This window comes from Semicossyphus pulcher, unplaced genomic scaffold (genome assembly GCF_022749685.1).
Source record: "Semicossyphus pulcher isolate SPU_LCO1_2020_fin unplaced genomic scaffold, fSemPul1.0.p SCAF_12, whole genome shotgun sequence".
In the NCBI taxonomy this organism is placed as follows: domain Eukaryota; kingdom Metazoa; phylum Chordata; class Actinopteri; order Labriformes; family Labridae; genus Semicossyphus; species Semicossyphus pulcher.
In genome coordinates this window covers 31191597-31207017 of record NW_027211626.1, presented here as the reverse complement: position 1 = coordinate 31207017, position 15421 = coordinate 31191597, and positions in this window count along the sequence as shown.

Below are 15421 nucleotides of genomic sequence, written 5' to 3'. Positions count from 1 at the left end.
CGTTTGAGTACGAGGCCGAGTCTTTAAGTCATTTGCATAGGTTTAGCGGGCACAAAATTGTTTCCCACTGGCTCTCTGCTAAGAGACCCGCCTTTCTCTGCCTCTTATTGGCTCTGACCCTGAAGGTCTTTCCCTATCCCCAGCGCAGATTTTTCACAGAATGCGGGTGGGATAATGCTGCATTCATAACAACTCAGAAATATGGGACAAACCCCATCCCGTATTGATTCAAAACGGGACACGCCCTTTAATTGTCAAATACGGGACAATTCCGTATTTTAAGGGACCGGTGGCAACCCTAGGCGTGCTACTCATTTTCAAATCGATGTTACGTTAAACCCTGTAGTTATATTTGGGTAATGTTAGCTCACCGACAGCTAGCTAGCTTGCTAGTGTTAGCATGCTACTAACGTGCTACATTTTGCCACTGGCTCATAAACTAACGTCACTTAACATTTGACTCCTAGGCAAGCATTGTGTGCAATGGAAAAGTTTTGTTCATTGTTCTCATTGTGTTTTTACGGAATTGTCTGCAGTCGATGACGCCGAGGCCGACGGGACGCTGCAGCCACCGCTGATATTAGCTCGCCTGCACCATCGAGCAGCTCTGCCACAGTTAAAATCCATGTTGTATAAAGCTTGTGCACATGTATAAATGTTATTTAAAAAATAAAAATGAAACAAGAGACCCGCCTGTGACTCGGTGCTGTTTTAATCAATAGAGAAACAAATAATGACAATATTGATCGCTTTAACACGAAGAGAACAGGTTTGTTAGACTGTGTAGTTTTGAGAAAGAAAAATATCACTCGTCTCTTCTTACGTGAAGTTATCGCCATGTTCGCCACATATACAGAAGTACACTGCAGGTTTCACCGATCAGGTAATGTCCAACATCACAGCTCTCTCTCTCTCTCTGACTCTCTCTCTCTTTATCTCTCTCTCCCTCTCTCCCTCTCTCTCTCTGTCATATTAATGCAGCTCATTAACTCTGTATCTTCTGGTCCCATTAACATTACTAACCACATATCTTCCCGGGAGTTCTTGTGCTCCCTTGTCTTGAAGGTTCCTGGGGATCGTTGCTGCAGACCACCTGCTGCTGTGGACCTGCTCGACTGCAACAACTACTAACATCAGCCTTCCCCATAGTATCATTATTGTTGCTGCTAATGCTAATAGTATACCTGTTGACTTCAACTGTTACAATTACGATTACCTCAGCCTTTATCATTACTCTGCTTCTCTCGCTAATTTATTTATTTATTTATTTAGCTAATCTTCACCCTAGTCTACCACTATTATTGGCATTGTAACCATAAGTATGTGTCTGTTGTTGTTGTTGTAACAAGAACATATGTTGTTGTTGCTCTCTTTGCCTGTCTCTATCCTGCATCTCCTTCTATCCCATTTTCGGCCCATCCAGTCGAGGCAGATGGCTGTTCAACATGAGTCTGGTTCTGCTCGAGGTTTCTGCCTGTTAAAAGGACGTTTTTCTGCCAATGTGCCGAATATTGCTAAGTGCTACTCATGGTGGATTCATGTTGGGCCTCTCTTTAAATAACTTAACAAAGAGTCGGTCTAGACCTGCTCTTTCTGTAAAGTGTCTCGAGATAACCCTGGTTATGATTTGGCGCTATACAAATAAAATTTGATTTGATTTGATTTGATTTGACAGCTGGAGATGGTCACTTTGTTTTGCCCCAGCAACTCCCTGTCACTGAGGGCATCCAGATGAGAGTGTTTAAGAACTGCTGTCGTGTACACTCCCTGGAAAACGTAATAAGAGATTACTGATTTGTTTAATAGACACCAGTTTAATCAATGCTAAAAATAGCAGAGAGCAGATAGGCTAACAATATCTTACGTTCAGTCTTATTAAGAATAAAAATGGGTGGATCATTGCCTTTCCTCTCATAAGAAGTCACCGTCCATGGAAAGCATGACGAGTAGAACAAATGTGTTGGGTAAGTTGTCTTTGGGATCTAATGTGATTTCGGAAAGAGGAGCAACAACGACAAACATGCCATGTAGCCTGCATTGCTGCAGGGAAAAGCGGTCACGTATAGAGTGACGTCATGACGTGGCTCTTCCATGGGCTCCAGCGGGTGGAAAAACAAACTGGTTCAGAGTTGGTTTGCGAGATGAACCAGCTCCGAACCAGCACGAGCACCGGCCCTGAATCAGAACAGGTCTGCAGCGTGATCCCAGTGTGGGGTAGGAAGGTCTGCAGCGTGATCTCACTGTGGGATAATGCGTAGACGTCTTATTGAGTGCGAGGAAGAATTTTCCATAAAAAAGCCTCATCTCCTCAACATCTGCAGACACTCACAGTTTCCAGCTACATGAGACACAACACATGCTGGTGTGAGCATACACACAATGATCAGGGTGTGTGTGTGTGTGTGTGTGTGTGCTGCAGGAGGGGGAAATGTTCTTGGCTGAGACACGATTAGAAATCAGACGTCTCTCTCTGCCAAGGACAAGTTAAACTCCATTCTGCTTATTTTTGGCAGCAGTGACTACAGTGAATCACTGCCCAGCTCTGATCCGTTACTACATCAACAAGACTTCATGCTGCTCAAAGGTCAGAGGTCACAAGGATATACAACTCCAGACCAGTGGAGGGGCAGAAAGAGGAGAGAGCCAGTTAGTCAAACGTCTGGGAACAGGAGAAACAAAGAGCCAGCTGCTGTTTGTCTCAGTCACAGACTGAAGAGGAATGAAGAGGAACACTAGCCTGTTCAGGAAGATCCTCACTGATAGTTTGCAAATCTAACAAAACAGCAACAGTTTGTTTATCACTGTCGACTCTGTTCTTATTCACTGTTCATACCCAACAACACCCTGTGGGCTCAACAACCATATGATCGGTATGGCAGCCGGGTGCAATGGAGCCGGGCAGCAGCCAAACACGGGGGCCTTTGCATGCATAGCCGATGCTATAACATGGCACCGAATAGCAGTTCGGAGTACACAGCCTCCTTGGAGTCACTGGACGAAGTCCTAGAAAGGGTTTCACCTGGAGACTCTGCAGGTCTACTCAGGGACTTCAGCAATGATGGAGAAACCTGGAGGGGGGTTATTGGGGGGAACGGCCTGCCCGATCTGAACCTGGGTGGTACTTTGTCATTGGACGTCTGTGCTAGTTATGGATAGGTACCAAGTGTACCTGGTACCAGAGCACTCTAGGCCAAAGATCAATGATTGATTTTGTTTTCATATAATATAACAAAGTCAAGCTTGAAATTAGCTTAAAAGTACATTTAAAGTCTAAAACTGAGGCTAAAGGGTACCTCATGACAGGCACTGTGGGGAACCTTATAACAGGTGTTAGAGGGTACCTCATGACAGGCACTGTGGGGAACCTTATAACAGGTGTTAGAGGGTACCTCATGACAGGCACTGTGGGGAACCTTATAACAGGTGTTAGAGGGTACCTCATGACGGGCACTGTGGGGAACCTTATAACAGGTGTTAGAGGGTACCTCATGACAGGCACTGTGGGGAACCTTATAACAGGTGTTAGAGGGTACCTCATGACAGGCACTGTGGGGAACCTTATAACAGGTGTTAGAGGGTACCTCATGACAGGCACTGTGGGGAACCTTATAACAGGTGTTAGAGGGTACCTCATGACGGGCACTGTGGGGAACCTTATAACAGGTGTTAGAGGGTACCTCATGACAGGCACTGTGGGGAACCTTATAACAGGTGTTAGAGCAGCGGTCCCCAAACGGCGGACCGCGGTCCGGAACCGGAGACGACGGCAGTTGGTAACCCGGACCTATTCATAGTTTTGACAAGCGCACCTAATTTAACCTGCGCAGCTTTTTGTCTTTGCGGTAGTGATTTCCTCACATAATTATGAATTCACACAGGCATTCACACATTTCACAAGCATTGAAATGTCATCTCTCTTGTCTTTATTTGCAGATTTATTAATGAAGTGATCCAAAAGGAACTCAAAGTGATCAGTTACTTTAAAGCTGTGATACTTGGATTATTGATTACATTTTTTAACAGGTAGTTAGTAACTGTATCGGAATACATTTTTAAAGTAACCCTCCCAACATAGGTCACTGCTCTGTCCCTGCTCTGGATCCAACACCGCCATTAATCATCTCCATCCTTCACTTCCTCCACACAGCATCACAGCGGTGTTCAAACTGGGGCTCATGGTCCCCTGAGGAGTCACACATTAGTTGAAACATGGATCTGCTCATTCAGGTTTACACATGATGTTAATGTTTGGCGCTTTCAGACTCTCTACATTCATCAGATTAAATATATAATAAGAATATTATAGTAATATATAATAAGACACAGATGATCAGTTCAGTGGGTTGTGCTCTTATTAAAATAAACCAACTCCGCTGCTTGTAAAATAAATCTGATTGTATAGAAGTCTCGTCCTTCTCGTCCAAGTAGGTCACGTCTGGCTCCAAAAAACAAGATGGTGGCAGCCAACATGCTGCTCTCACTCGGTTCAAAACCACAGTTCACATAGCAGTGGATGATGTCACAGTGGCTATGTCCACTTCTTATATAGACCCTATGAAACCAAATATCAGCTACTTCACTTCAATAATGCGTGCACATGTCATCCTATATGGACTGATGGACTGCAGTTTGTGTTGGTGGTGATGCTCTGACTATCGAATTAAAAGAACCTTCTCAGTAAACATCTGCGCTATGTGAGATCCCACCAGGCATCATCCTCGGCCCCATGCTCCATCTCTTTAACACATTGATATGACAACACTCAGCCGTTACCGCCCATTAAACCAATCAGTCAGATCGAGACTCTCTGAGAGGTTCGAAGACATCTAAAGCTGAATGACACAAAATGCCTCCCTCTGAATGAGCAGAGTGACTGTCTGGTGTTGTTTTCTTAAAGTGAGGATAAATCTGTGAGCATTGGGATCCTGAGGCTGCTTGTCCTCTGTCCCTTCTCCTGTTCTTTGATCATCCCTTGTGTTTGTTTCAGTTCTTCTGTATTGTTTCTTCGGAGCCTTGTACAGCACTTTGGTCTGCTGCTGGACTCCAGTAAGCTCCAGCTCACCATGCTCTTTATCCAGAGGTCCTCATGTGTGAGACTCCCAGCAGGCCAACCTAGGGAGAGGGGTGGAGGCCTGGATCCTGGAACACAAGGCTCCAGAAGAGCTAATGCTCCGCTGGGGGTCATAACATGAGTGGAGCTCACAGTGTGACGATCCTGCAGAACCCTAGAGCAGCCAGTGGTCAGAAGACACACAGCATTAAAGGAGACGACCTTTAACCTAAAACAGTTCTTGCATAAGCCTAACTTAAGCTAAAAGAACTTTGTGTTCTTTGTGTGATGATGTCATTACATCGTGTCACACACAGAGTAAATGTGGTGATGATACACAAGAGGCTGTAAACTGACCACAGGAGATAGCTGTCAGCATGATCCTAAGAACAGAACACACAAAACTAACATGACCTTTAATCTGAGCAGATGACATCACAATGAACAAAGATACCTGTGCTGTTTTTGCAGGATGTGTTCACGGCACACGTTAGATGTTCCAAAGTTTGTTCCAAAGGTGACCCTCACCGAGCTGATCGCGCTGATTAAACATACATTTGAACATCGTTAGAAATGGTAGATGACTCCGGTTTAACTTTGCTCTCTTTGTACACTAAAACATTTAATATTAAAATTAAACTAATATGTACAAGGCTACATTCAATATTAAATATTAAACTAGTATCTAAAAGCCTGCTGACGATAATAGTGCAAATCCAGCTAATTTATGGCTCTTTTAGGAGGATGATTTCTGGCATCAAAGACTCACTCGAGCAACAAGATGGAGATATCCAAAAACTGTATGAAAATAAAGAACTTTATGATTAAAATGTACATTTACTAATATGTTATGTGTAATAACCAACTGAAGTCACTGGACTGATGCTTAATGTTGATTGTTGATTCTAAATGTACAGAGAGGATGAGTGGCTATCTGCCCACTCTCCCTCTCATCCCCCCTTTGCCTACAGATACTACAGTTCTGTGACTCTGAATTTCAGTTGTTCAAGAAACAGACAATTCCTAAACCTATAGGCTGAACCCTTAATTAATACGTATTCTATTACCTCAATTATTTTACATTATCGTGTTAGACTTATATTTCTGTAACATGTTTCCTAAAGTCTCTGATAGGAATGCATGTGCACATTAGTGCTTTAGCCTAGGGAGGAAGTTTGAGCAGACGTCCTGACACCTCCTCATGGGCTTTGCACTCAAAGTCATAAAGATGACAAAAGTGATGCTTCCCAGTGATATCCCAGGTCCAGACACCTCAGGAAATGACCTTTCAGAAGATAAAGGGGTTAAACAGCAACAACCCTTATACCTCTCTAATGGGCCATGGACCCCCTAACAAGGGATTAACAAATAAACACTTTCTTATGGACTGAACAACCCTCAGACAAAACAAAGGGAATCAGCAAGAATCGGTTGATACGGACACTAATTGACAATGGTTGCCTTTCCTGTGTTTTGTATGTTGTGTGAATTTATCTGCCTGCAAGATCTCTCTGAGCACCTCTGCACACCACAGGACACAGACACATTCCTGTGGTAGAGGAAGCATTGATGAGACTACTCAAGTCATTTCACTCATTTGGTGTACAAAGGGTATACAGATGCATATATATAAAATGTATGTGTACAGGTATACATATTTGTCATAACAACTAAGGTCGTCATCTATGTGGTTGTTGAAATCGTTTAATACTTTTATTTCAATTGATGAAGTTTTATTCGGTGAGTGATATTAAGTATTTGGTCTTATTTCAAAGGAGAGAGAGCGAAACTTTCAAATATGGTAGAATTAAAAAGGTGAAGCGAATTAATATTAAGTTTGTTAAAGAAATTTAACTGAAAGAATCAACAGATGGTTTATGATGGGGAGTGGTCAGCAGCTCCCGCCAATGCAAAACACCCCTATCACAAAGGATAATACCCAAGGAGAATGGATAAGACTAGTTCTACTGCTGTAGCTCTTCTGCTGAGACCTCAGGACTGATGTACTGATGTGATTCTCCCTCTCTCTGGCCTAATGGCCGAAGGCCGGAGAGAGGGGGGTAAAGCCGTCTGGCCGCCCAAGGCCCGCTGCAGAGTTCTAGCCACACTGAGCATGTTGGAAGGGACATCCAACCAACCCGTGAAGGAAACTTCTGAATTTGGAAACAATTAGAACTTTGAGTCCTGCCAGCCAGGATCCCTTATCGCCTCTGGTTCTCACCTTGATGCTGCCCTGCGGAATGCTGGGCCAGAAAACGCCCCCTGCTGCGACTCCTGAATCCTGAATCCTAAGTTGCACTGAACTTGCCTGAGAGCTAGATCTTGCGACTATTGAGTAAAAGCTTTTGAATGAAGATGACGTTAGAGACAAAGACTTTGAACGGAAGAGACTTAGAATATGGCAAAGCTGCCATTATGACCCCCCTCCGCCAAAGGACATGAAGAGATGCTCCAGCTGCAGCTGAGAGAGATGGAGAGACACAGACTCAAAGCCTGCAGTCTGCAACGAGGGACCCAAAATGCTGAGGCCGCCAGGAAGAACTTCTGCTGCTGCCACTCTACCCATCGTGAGGTGAACAATACTGTTTCAAATGTTAAGAGTTGATGTCAGACAACTGATGCTAAATTACCAATTGAGAAATTAATCAAGAGATTTAATAAGCATTAGACCTAAACTAGGATCCTTAATCAAAATTATAGTTAAACCTAATATTAATTTGCTTCACAGTCTTCCATGATGCTCCTCAAACTCTCCACTGCCGAATGGTGTTTTATACATTCAATCAGTTGATAAACCTCCAAAGATACGGACACTGATTTGACTTGACTTAATGTCAATCCTATTTAGAGATTGTTGATTGTGCAAACTATTCATTGTGCTCACTCATTTATTCCTCATTCACTCATGTATTTTCTATTTCGTAGTTTAGTCATGTAGTCAGTAGTTTAATAAATATCTCATTTATAAAGACCTTGATTCTGTGATTTGTGTGTGTATGAAATGGTTAAGTCACTGTACACCATGGCCAAGAACCTCGTAGCAACCCTGAGATCACAAGCCTAAATTGATTAATAACTAATTATAAGTTTTCCCTGTTTTGTCAAAATTGGGGGGCGTCCAACATTGAATTTAAGGTAAACCTAAACTCTGTTATTTAGTAATGAACTAATCGTTTCTCGGAGCCGAAGATGAGTGCCCTCACTCTCCTTCAGCTTTTACACCAATGTCTGTAATAATTATGCAAACTTTGAGTTATGGATTATTGTTACATAATTTGATATTAATTAGTTATTAATTATTAGTCCTTTGAGCCGCTACAACAGTGTGCATAGATTCGTGCCAGATGAAGGATGATTTACATGATTTAAATATGTGTCCGTACAATGAGATGAACAGGTGACAGGTTTTTCCACACTGATCGTTCTGACACTCTGAGACTGTTCAGTGTTCATCATAGTGATGGCCGAGGGAACAAAATATGTGTCTGGTTGTTTTGGCGTACAGCGCTCTGTAATGCCTGCCGGAGGGGAGGAGTTCAAACAGTGTGTGTCCGGGGTGTGAGGGGTCTGCAGTGATGTCGGACCCGATGATTTTTTCTGCAGCCCTGATTGTCCACTGCAGTCTTTTCTTGTCCTGCTTGGTGGCAGATCCAAACCCAACCGTGATGGTCGTGCAGAGAACAGACTGGATGATGGCGGTGTAAAATATCAGCAGCAGCAGGCTGGCTGAACTTCCTGAGCTGTCTCAGGAAGTAGGGCACCAGTGCTGATTGTCCGGGTGCTGGATGTGATGTTTCCCAGCCTCACCTGCTGCCTCCTGTCAGTCAGGAAGTTGGTGATCCACTGACAGGTGGGGGCTGGCACAGAGAGCTGGGTGAGTTTGTGATCGAGGATTTCAGGGATGATGGTGTTAAACGCCGAGCTGAAGTCCACAAACAGGATCCCCCCTAGGTCCCTGGGGAGTCGAGGTGATGCAGGATGCAGTGCAGTCCCATGTTGACCGCATCATCCACCGACCTGTTTGCCCGGTAGGCAAACTGCAGAGGGTCCAGCAGGGGGCCTGTGATGTCCTTCAGGTGCCTCAACACCAGTCTTTCAAAGGATTTCATGACCACAGACGTCAGGGCGACGGGCCTGTAGTCATTCAGTCGTGTGATGGAGGGTTTGTTGCGGACCGGGATGATGGTGGAGCCTTTCAATCAATCAATCAAATTTTATTTGTATAGCCCCAAATCATAACCAGAGTTATCTCGAGACACTTTACAGAAAGAGCAGGTCTAGACCGACTCTTTGTTATGTTATTTAAAGAGAGGCCCAACAAGAATCCACCATGAGTAGCACTTAGCAATATTCGGCACATTGGCAGAAAAATGTCCTTTTAACAGGCAGAAACCTCGAGCAGAACCAGACTCATGTTGAACAGCCATCTGCCTCGACTGGATGGGCCGAAAATGGGATAGAAGGAGATGCAGGATAGAGACAGGCAAAGAGAGCAACAACAACATATGTTCTTGTTACAACAACAACATATGTCCTTGTTACAACAACAACAACAGACACATACTTATGGTTACAATGCCAATAATAGTGGTAGACTAGGGTGAAGATTAGCAAAATAAATAAATAAATAAATAAATTAGCGAGAGAAGCAGAGTAATGATAAAGGCTGAGGTAATCGTAATTGTAACAGTTGAAGTCAACAGGTATACTATTAGCATTAGCAGCAACAATAATGATACTATGGGGAAGGCTGATGTTAGTAGTTGTTGCAGTCGAGCAGGTCCACAGCAGCAGGTGGTCTGCAGCAACAATCCCCAGGAACCTTCAAGACAAGGGAGCACAAGAACTCCCGGGAAGATATGTGGTTAGTAATGTTAATGGGACCAGGAGATACAGAGTTAATGAGCTGCATTAATATGACAGAGAGAGAGACAGAGAGAGAAGCTTGGTGTGTCAGATCCCCCGGCAGTCTAAACCTATAGCAGCATAACTATGGGCTAGTCCAAGCCTGAGCCAGCCCTAGCTATAAGCTTTATCAAAGAGGAAAGTTTTAAGTCTACTCTTAAAAGAAGAGAGGGTGTCTGCCTCCCGGACCTTGACTGGTAGATTGTTCCAGAGGAGGGGGGCCTGGTAATTGAAGGCTCTACCTCCAACACTACTCTTAGAGACTTTAGGTACCACAAGCAGGCCTGCATCCTGGGAGCGCAATGTTCTTATCACTTGCCGCGGGGTGCGGTCGAAGGCTCTTTCCCTCAGCATATGCGATATCTTTTTATATAACACTTTGCTCTGCTTCCAGGACTGGTGTAGACTCGGCCCTTGCTTCCGCACGGGGTTGGCGAGTGCGGTGCAATGGCCAATCCACACGGCCCATTCCACTTCGATTCCTTTGGTTGTTGATAGCAAGATACTTTTTCTTTAGTCTTATCACTTGCAGCGGGGTGCGGTCGATGCCTCTTTCCCTCAGTATATGTGATATCTTTTTATATAACGCAGTGTCTCTAATTGTGTCATCTTATTTCATCTTACCCTCGGATCTCACCTCGCTGTCTTGCCAATACATTTGACACATTTGAAAACGTTGACGCTCTGTGCTGCCCTCAGGTCTTCAGGCTGTTCCACAGGCACGGGCTAAAAGACCACTACCCAAAGACCTGAGGGTTCTCACAGGTTAAAAGCAGATGTGATAAATAAGTGGGAGCCAAACCGTGAAGAGCTTCCAAAACCAATAAAAGAATCTTAAAATGGATTCTAAGACACACGGGGGGCTACTGCAGACACTTTAAAATAGGCGTGTGCTCTCTTTCTGGTCCTTGCCAGCAGTTGAGCAGCTGAGTTTTGGAGCAGCTGTAGTTGTGAATTTTCTTTTTAGGGAGACCAGACAGTAAAGCATGACAGTAATCGACCCTTTAGGTAATGTAAGGGTTAGGCTAACCCTTAACTCTCAGATGTACGTCGCTTTGGACAAGAGCATCTGCTAAGTGAGCTCTCTGAGCTCCACCACCAACGACAAAGGCCTGAGTTTTGTCCTGGTTGAGCTGTAAAAAGTTCTCTGCCATCCATGACTTAATATTCAAAATACAATTTCAAAGGGTATCTGTTGGCCCTGGGTCATCAGGAGACACGGCAATGTAGAGCTGTGTGTCATCAGTGTAGCTATGGAGACTGATGCCATGCCTCCCGATGACATTTCCAAGAGGTAGCATATAAATATAAAAAAATGTAGGACCTGAAATAGAACCCTGGGGAACACCACAATTCATGGCCAAAAACTTTGTTTGTTTTTCTGTAAAATTTGCTCCTCTTTCACTCAGTTTGGTCTCCACCACCTCAGAGGGAAGTACCTGGTGCAGGTGAATGCTCCTGTTCCTCCTTTAGCTCATCACTCTCTCTCAGTGACAGTCAGGTGATCTTTGGTTCCTCTACTCAAACCTCTTACCTTGTTCATCAGATGCTTGTAAATATGTTCAGAGTAAGTGAAACACATTTGGTTAGAATCACATGAATGTTACATTTAAAGACACAGGCGCCTGTATGTCCTGTGTGGTGTCGAATGTTTCTACTGTTCTTCCTGAAGGTTTGTGTGGTCTGTTTGATGATCTCTGCTCAGGTGTGTCTCTCCTGTATCTTCATGTCTGTGAGCTTTACTTTGAAAAACATTTGTATTTTAAAAGGGTTCAAACAAAGTTCTTCATGTTTTGGAGTTTCATGCCCTTCAAGCCACGTCATGTCCACCTGTCAGCCAGTTAAAGGGACAGTTCAGGTATTTAAAGTGGGGTTCTTATCAGTTGTCAGTGTATAGCCTACAGTGGATGGACTTCAGCACAGCTCCTGTTTGAAGAAACCGACCAGAGTACCAACACAGAAGCTAAGCTACGTAGCTCTGTGGACAGAATGTGGAGAAAAGTGTGCTTACAGCCACTAAAACATGAAGTAATAAAATGTGTTACAGATCAATGTTTGCACTATATCTGAATATCTGTTCTGCTTCACCTAGTGGTCCAACAGTCCTTTTCTTTGTTTTATTAACTGAACAACATTATCGATATTAACCTCATTAACTCAACTATTATAAGTTGTGGAATAAGTTTTTGTTTTTAGTGACACGTTGGAGCAGAAAATGAATCAGGATCATTAAATATGTCTCCTCCTGTAAGCTGTACCTAAACTCTGACCACGATCTCCACGATCAGGAGCTTCACGTCAGCTCCTGATCAACACACTCTCTGATGTTTCTGTACATGCAGAACAAAGTGAAACTCTCTGATTCATCATCAAACTACACTAAGTCTGTTTCTGTCTTTACTCCCTCTGCTGCTCCTCTCAGGGTGATCGCTGTGTTTGGATGTTCCCTGGTGGTGGTGGGGCATGATACATTACAGATGTGTGTGTGTGTGTGTGTTTGTGTGTGTGTCTGTCCCTGAATATATGTAGAGCTCCTGAGTCGTTGCAGCAGGTTTCACCTTGACACACACACTCTGCAGGCTGAGGTGTGTGCGTGTGTGTGCGAGCATGTGATGCGTGTGCAGACCTGCATCCCCCTGCTTTCACTGGCAAACACGACCCACCACGCCTGTGTTTATGAGAGGGAACAGGTAAAACATTGGAATAATACACTTGAATGTGTGAGCAGTTATACAGACTGACAGTGCTAAACATAAATATTGAAAATACCCCTAAAGGAAGAAGAAAACAGACCCTGTAATCACACCAGGTCACCAGGTGGTCAATCTCCCACCTGTAGGCAGACTTGCCCCCACCAGAGATGAGTCCAATGAGGGTGGTGTCATCCGCAAATGTCAGTAGCTTGACGGACTGATGACTGGAGGTGCAGCTGTTGGTGTACATGGAGAAGAGCAGAGGGGAAAGAACTTGAGGGGAGCCGATGCTGATGGTCCTGGAGTCAGAGACTTGTTTCCCCAGCTGAACATCCTACCCCCTGTCGGACAGGAAGTCTGTGATCCACCTGCAGGTGGAGTCGGTCACATTCAGCTGGGAGAGCTTGTCCTGCAGGAGAGCTGGGATGATCGTGTTGAAGGCAGAGCTGAAATCCACAAACAGGATCCTGGCATAGGTTCCTGCTGAGTCCAGATTGCTGGAGGATGAAGTGGAGGGCCATGCTGACGGCGTCGTCTACAGACCTGTTGGCTCTGTAGTCGAAATGCAGGGAGTCCAGGAGGGGGTCTGTGATGTCTTTGAGATTTGAAAGCACTAGGCGCTCAAAAGACTTCATTACCACAGAGGTCAGGGTGATGGGTCTGCAGTCACTAAGTCCTGTGGTCCTTGGCTATTTGGGGACAGGGATGATGGTGGAGGCCTTGAAGCAGGCTGGCACGTGGCAGGTCTCTAATGAGGTGTTGAAGATGTCTGTGAACGCCGGAGACAGCTGTTCGGCACAGTGCTTCAGGGTGGAGGGGGAGACAGAGTCAGGTCCGGCTGCTTTGCAGGGGTTCTGTTTCTTAAAAATCCTGTTCACATCTCTCTTCATGACAGAGAGGGTACAGCTACAGTAAAACTCGTTCAGGTCGTTGGCAAGGCGCAGGTCTTTAACAGAGTGGGGGGTTTTCGGCTTGTAGATGGTGAGCTGTCTGAGACCCTTCCAGACTGAGCCAGCATCTCCCCCTGAAAACTGCTGCTGTAGTTTATCAGGGTACAGACGCTTAGCTTCTCTCACCGCCCGGCTGAAGGTGTATTTAGCCTGTTTGTAGCCGTCTCTGTCCCCACTCCTAAAAGCCTCCTCCTTTAACTGCCTCAGCCGTCTGAGTTTGGCTGTGAACCAGGGCTTGTCGTTGTTGTAACTCACCGTGGTGCCTGATGTTACACAGCTGTCCTCGCAGAAACTGATGTATGACGTCACAGCCTCTGTGTACTCATCCAGACTGTCGGTAGCAGTCCTGAAAGCGTCCCAATCCGTACAGTCTAAGCACGCCTGAAGATCCTCCACAGCTTCACTGGTCCACTTTTTAGATGTCCTCACTACAGGTTTACAGAGCTTTAACTTCTGCCTGTACGCAGGAATCAGATGGATCATGACGTGGTCAGAGTGACCCAGTGCAGCCCGGGGGACGGCGTGATAAGCGCTGCTCACGGTGGTGTAACAGTGATCCAAAACATTCTCCTCTCTGGTCGGGCATTTAATAAACCAGCTGTATTTTGGGAGTTCATAGCTGAGGTTACCTTTGTTAAAGCCCCCGAGGACAATAACTAAGGAGTCCGGGTTTGTCCGCTCCACACACAGGATCTGGTCGGCGACCGAGTGTGCGCTGTGCCTCCTGCACGTTGGCCTGCAGTGGAATGTAATCACCGACCAGAATGAATGAAGCGAACTCACGGGGGAGTAAAAGGGTTTACAGTTGATATAGAAACAGATTCCTCCACCTTTTGTTTTGCTGGAGAGTTGTGTGTCCCGGTCCGCTCTGTGAAGTTGGAATCCTGCCAGCTGCAGCGCAGAGTCCGGTAGCAGAGTCCCATCGTCAGGTTCTGAGCTGTGGATGGAGGATGGAGTGAAGGTGTGCATCAGTTGCTAACACAGGTATGTGCTTCCAAACATGCATTTGAGCAGCTTGTAGGCGGGGCTTAAGGCATCATTTCAGAGTTCTGTCAGCTCCGTTTGGATGTTTACAGGTATTCTTTCCACGTCAACTACAAACGGATTACTGAGCAGTTCAAATTTAAATTTCAAAACTCCAAAGTCGGCAAATCTCCGTGAGAACTCCGCCAGGTCAGTTTATCAGCAAATTATTTATATTAATTATTAGCGCAGTGAGAAGCGTTGTGTACTGACTACAAAATTTCCTGTTGTCTGTATCACTCTGGGTCTGGCTGGGATAGGCTGTAGTAGACACTTGAACAAACGGAGATGAGAGTTATCTTGATATAACAAAAAAATGATCTTGGGTTTATTGTTCCACTTTCAAGAAATGATATTCAAAAAATGCATGGATACTGATTCAGGTTATCAAAATTATAAAGCAATCTGGCAAGCAAATATGGAAAATATGCAAACAAACAAACAGGCTCTCAAGGTCTAAAGACTGTGAGCTTTTCCAGCCAAAGCCTCTACTGGTAGGCCTTGGCACTTCCTATATAGTAACGGGCTTCTCCACCTGCAGAGGGACCACACTAAAAACAGAATTAACCATCACACATATCACAACATTGAAAATAAGCAATATATGTCTCAAAAAAGGAAAATATAGAAATTGGCTCCTACAGAACCGGCCCCTAATTGTATTTGGGGTATCACAAACAATTACTTTTATCCATTTAAGGGAGCCTATGTTACTTCAAACATCAACAAACTTAAAATATCAATGATTTCAATAATAATAAACATTGCGTGAGGTGTGATGATCTACTTGACCTTTAGGT